General features: G+C 49.6%; 1 non-coding gene across 1 annotated transcript; it reads right to left on the bottom strand.

The window, feature by feature from the left end:
* Positions 1–626: 626 nt before the first annotated feature.
* TRNAP-AGG (transfer RNA proline (anticodon AGG)) lies at positions 627–698 on the bottom strand. The gene has a single exon. It is a non-coding gene; the product is annotated as a tRNA-Pro (tRNA).
* Positions 699–5,274: the final 4,576 nt, after the last annotated feature.

Raw genomic sequence — 5,274 nt, 5'->3', positions numbered from 1 at the left:
TAATAAAAATAATAATAACATCAGTAACAATAAGAACAAAAACAATAATAACAGTTGTCGTAATAACATCAATTATAATATTAATCAAAATAATAGTAATAATAACAATACCAGTGATAACTAATTCTAAAAATAATAGTAGTAATGACAATAAATATATTAATAACAGTAATAATATTAATAATGTAATAAAAAAGTAAAAAAAAAATATAAAAATGTATATAAAGTAATAACTAATTCTAAAAATAATAGTAGGAATGACAATAAATATATTAATAACAGTAATAATAATAATTATTATTATTATTAAGAATGTAATAAAAAAAAGTATAAAAAAATATAAAAATGTAAATAAAGTAAAAAATGTTTTTATATTTCTTATTAATAGAAGTAACAAATGCTTTTTATATTTCTTTATTTTATATTTCTCATATTTACATTTTAAATGTTTTTATGCTTGTTTTTAAAGAAAAGTAAAACATGTTAAAAAAAAGAACATATAAACTGGGCTCGTCCTTGACGGGGGCCACAAAATGCTCACGCAGATTAGTGCAAAGTTCTTCAGATCTGCTGTGTTTCAAAGTGGAGAAAATTGTAACATTATGAACTTTGCTAAAACAAAAATTGGGCTCGTCCGGGATTTGAACCCGGGACCTCTCGCACCCTAAGCGAGAATCATACCCCTAGACCAACGAGCCGGCGTGCTGACTGGCTGTGTCTCTTCCTGTAGAGTCCTCGCATTTCCTGCTCTTCTTTCCCTTATTCCTGCTGCTCAGGACAAATCTTCCCAGAGACTTCACAATCTTTTCTCTATGTCGAACCCTAAAACCCACCCACTCAGCAGGACCCTCTCCTACGAACCAATCGGATTAAGCTCTTGGCTTCCGGATTATTGATGGACACCACTGTAAGCCAATAAGATTCGTGTATGCAAAGTAGAGGCGAGGCGTTCCGACCAATCGTGAGCGAGTCTTCTTCCTTGGCAGCTTACAGTCTTCATACAGTATTCACTTGGTAACTTTTGCAAAGTTTTACATACTTATTTTGCCTTTAATTTTTTTTTTTCAGATTTTTATCTTACCAATTTATATAAAAATACATACCGTAGTCTTTACTAATTTTTGTTTATTAAGCTATGAATAACATATTATTTTATTTATTTTTATTCTAAAATGGAAGCATGGAGATTCAGTCGGATGGTTTCCCTGCAGAAACAGCCCTGATATGAGACTACTCTGATCCTGACTTTTTAAAGGGGCGGTCCCACTAAGTCCATTTATCACCTATCCACAGCATAAGTGTGTGACTACTGGGGGGACTGACTGTAGAGACCCCCACCGAACCTGAGAACAGGGGAGGAAGCCCCAGGACCCCTCTGCAATCATATCTTTATTACCCATGATATAACTAAGGGGGTAAATGTATTTGGAAGGAGGTGGGAAATCCTTTAACCCTTCTGATGCCACAAACAGTAGCGATTGTGGCCTTAATCTGAAGCCCTGGCAATAGCGATCAGTGAGGGTCCCCCCTAGGACTTGTCACTGTCAGTCCCTGGGCATTTTGCATACATTGGAAAGTGTAACGCATAAAGAAATGCAAGGAATGATAATAAATAATCATTTGGAATTAAAAGATATTTTATTAGTTAAAAGTAATAAAAATGAAGATTTCCCGTCTCCCTCCTTGGCCTTTTTACTGATGCACCCCGTGTATGATGGACGTGCGCAGAAGAAGGGTCCGCTTCGTGGTAATGTAAGAGGATGTGTGCTGGGAAACTGCTGCTTGGATTGTACGCTTTCTTTTAAGCCTTAGGTTGGAACCTGAGAGCCAACTGGGAAGCAGCACAATTCTTCTGGAAGCCCCTTGGAAGCTTGTTGGTTTGGGATGAAAATGGTCAGAAAAGCTGTCGAACTCGATTTAGATATTTCTGTCCCTTTGATCACCTGTTCTTTTTTCTTCTTTAGATTTTCTACTTCATTGGCGGGAAGGAGTTCCCCAATGTTCCGCCACGTTTTAAAGATTGGGGGACCTGGGCCGGAGACATCAATAATAAGGACGGATCCCAGGAGAGCAGCAGCGCTGGAGAGCCCGAGCATAGGAGAGCAGCAGCGCTGGAGAGCCTGAGCCCAGGACAGCAGCAGTGCTGGAGAGCCTGAGCCCAGGACAGCAGCAGCGCTGGAGAGCCTGAGCCCAGGACAGCAGCAGTGCTGGAGAGCCTGAGCCCAGGAGAGCAGCAGCGCTGGAGAGCCTGAGCACAGGAGAGCAGCATTGCTGGAGAGCCTGAGCATAGGAGAGCAGCCGTGCTGGAGAGCCTGAGCATAGGAGAGCAGCCGTGCTGGAGAGCCTGAGCATAGGAGAGCAGCTGTGCTGGAGAGCCTGAGCATAGGAGAGCAGCAGCGCTGGAGAGCCTGAGCACCGGAGAGCAGCAGCACGGGAGAGCCTGAGCACCGGAGAGCAGCAGCACTGGAGAGCCTGAGCATAGGAGAGCAGCAGCGCTGGAGAGCCTGAGCACCGGAGAGCAGTAGCGCTGGAGAGCCTGAGCATAGGAGAGCAGCAGCGCTGGAGAGCCTGAGCACCGGAGAGCAGCAGTGCTGGAGCGCATGAGCATAGGAGAGCAGCCGTGCTGAAGAGCCTGAGCCTAGGAGAGCAACCGTGATGGAGAGCCTGAGCATAGGAGAGCAGCCGTGCTGGAGAGCCTGAGCATAGGAGAGCCTGAGCCTAGGAGAGCAGCCGTGATGGAGAGCCTGAGCATAGGGGAGCAGCAGCGCTGGAGAGTCTGAGCATAGGAGAGCAGCAGCACTGGAGAGCCCGAGCATAGGAGAGCAGCAGCGCTGGAGAGCCTGAGCACAGGATAGGAGCAGTGCTGGAAAGCCTGAGCATGAGAGCAGCAGTGCTGGAGAGTCTGAGCACAGGAGAGCAGCTGCGCTGGAGAGTCTGAGCACAGGAGAGCAGCAGAGCTGGAGAGCCTGAGCACAGGAAAGTAGCAGTGCTGGAAAGCCTCAGCATAAGAGAGCAGCAGCGCTGGAGAGCCTGAGCATAGGAGAGCAGCAGTGCTGGAAAGCCTGAGCATAGGAGAGCAGCAGTGCTGGGAAGCCTGAGCATAGGAGAGCAGCAGTACTGGAGAGCCTGAGCACAGGATAGGAGCAGTGCTGGAAAGCCTGAGCATAGGAGAGCAGCAGCGCTGGAGAGCCTGAGCATAGAATAGGAGCAGTGCTGGAAAGCCTAAGCACAAGAAAGCAGCAGCGCTGGAGAGCCTGAGCATAGGAGAGCAGCAGCGCTGGAGAGCCTGAGCATAGGAGAGCAGCAGTGCTGGAAAGCCTGAGCATAAAAGAGCAGCAGTACTGGAGAGGCTGAGCACAGGATAGGAGCAGTGCTGGAAAGCCTGAGCATAGGAGAGCAGCAGAGCTGGAGAGCCTGAGCATAGGATAGGAGCAGTGCTGGAAAGCCTAAGCACAAGAAAGCAGCAGCGCTGGAGAGCCTGAGCATAGGAGAGCAGCAGTGATGGAGAGCTTGAGCATAGGAGAGCAGCAGTGCTGGAAAGCCTGAGCATAGGAGAGCAGCAATGCTGGAGAGCCTGAGCACTGGAGAGTGGAGCGCCCCCAGACACAGGGCCACGAGTTCTCGGTACCGGGCCTCTCTGGTTCGGTTCTGAGGCTGTCACGGTGGCTAGACCCGGTCCGCGACCCTGCTAAGGGGCGTCCAATAAAGGTGGTGCAGTCTGTCGGGTTCGTGACGCCACCTGTGGTGTTCGGTCAGGGCGACCGACGCTGCTGTGGGGTCCGCTGGGGTGATGGAATGGCAGCTGGATGGTATACCTTCCCACAGGTGAAGTATGTCCCCAGGGCTTCCCAGTAAGGTGGATGGTGATGGTGTGAGGTGCAGTCAATAACGAGGACACAAGGTTGCAGTCTCTTTACTTCTTTACTGAAGACTTCAGGATCCTCAATCCAGAGCACGTTTAACAGGGCTATCTGAGACCGGCCGGTCCGATGGGCACATCCAGAGTTTCCTTCGCAGATGGAAATCGTTGCCTACCACTAGCGCCTGTGTGTTGTAGTCATACCCTGCTGAGCATTCGGAATAGTCCTCACAACTGCTGCTCTCGTTTCGTTCGTTCTCTACAGCTCTCTCTCTTTAGTTCCAGATGTTACTAGTTTCTCGTCCCCCAGGTATGTTATGGCTAGGACGCACCCGTATGACGGGAAGGCTCGGAGGTCTTCCGGGACCCTAGAGACGCCCCTCTCCCAATGTTGCCCCCTATGTCTTCGTAGGAAATTTAAGGTAGACAGCCAACCTATGATTAACTGTCCTGCGGAGTTCGAAGTAAGGCCTAGAGTCAGTTACTCCTACGGTGTTCCGGCCACCGACTACGCGCCTCAGTAAGATGTTGCCGTTCTCCGGGCACGACTCCTACTGGCTCTCCTTTGTGCTGATCTCGTTTACACTGTACCACAATATCCTTCCCTTCGTGTCTCTTTCTTAGGATACCGCCGCAAGGTAGTGCAGGCGCAGTTCCGTTACGTTCTGTTCGCTAAGCACCTGCCAGGTTCCCACGCCTGACAGGGACCCCCCTGTGTCTTCTCCCTGCAACACCCCCTGCCACGGGATGTTGCCTGAATCCAACCCAGTCAGCTTCTGACTAACTTCCTCCCCGACCCCTAGTTTTACCAGTGTGAGGAGTGGCCCAATAAATAAAGCCTTTTTCTCCCCCTAGTGGCCGGAGTGTGAAGTGTAATGTGTTCTGGTGATACCTGGTCAGGAGAACTCCTTTAGTGCCATCAGACGTACCATCACACCAGGTCTCTGGGGCGCTGCAAGAGCAGCAGTGCTGGAGAGCCTGAGCACAGGATAGGAGCAGTGCTGGAGAGCTTGAGCACAGGAGAGCAGCAGTGCTGGAGAGCCTGAGCACAGGATAGGAGCAGTGCTGGAGAGCCTGAGCACAGGATAGGAGCAGTGCTGGAGAGCCTGAGCACAGGATAGGAGCAGTGCTGGAAAGCCTGAGCATAGGAGAGCAGCAGTGCTGGAGAGCCTGAGCATAGGAGAGCAGCAGTGCTGGAGAGCCTGAGCACAGGATAGGAGCAGTGCTGGAGAGCCTGAGCACAGGAGAGCAGCAATGCTGGAGAGCCTGAGCGCAGGATAGGAGCTGTGCTGGAGAGCCTGAACACAGGATAAGAGCAGTGCTGGAGAGCCTGAGCACAGGATAGGAGCAGTGCTGGAGAGCCTGAGCACAGGATAGGAGCAGTGCTGGAGAGCCTGAGCACAGGATAGGAGCAG

The sequence above is a fragment of the Ranitomeya imitator genome, chromosome 3 (assembly GCF_032444005.1).
Source record: "Ranitomeya imitator isolate aRanImi1 chromosome 3, aRanImi1.pri, whole genome shotgun sequence".
Lineage (NCBI taxonomy): Eukaryota > Metazoa > Chordata > Amphibia > Anura > Dendrobatidae > Ranitomeya > Ranitomeya imitator.
The sequence above is the reverse complement of the archived record's forward strand: the minus strand, read 5'-3'. Positions and strand labels throughout refer to the sequence as shown.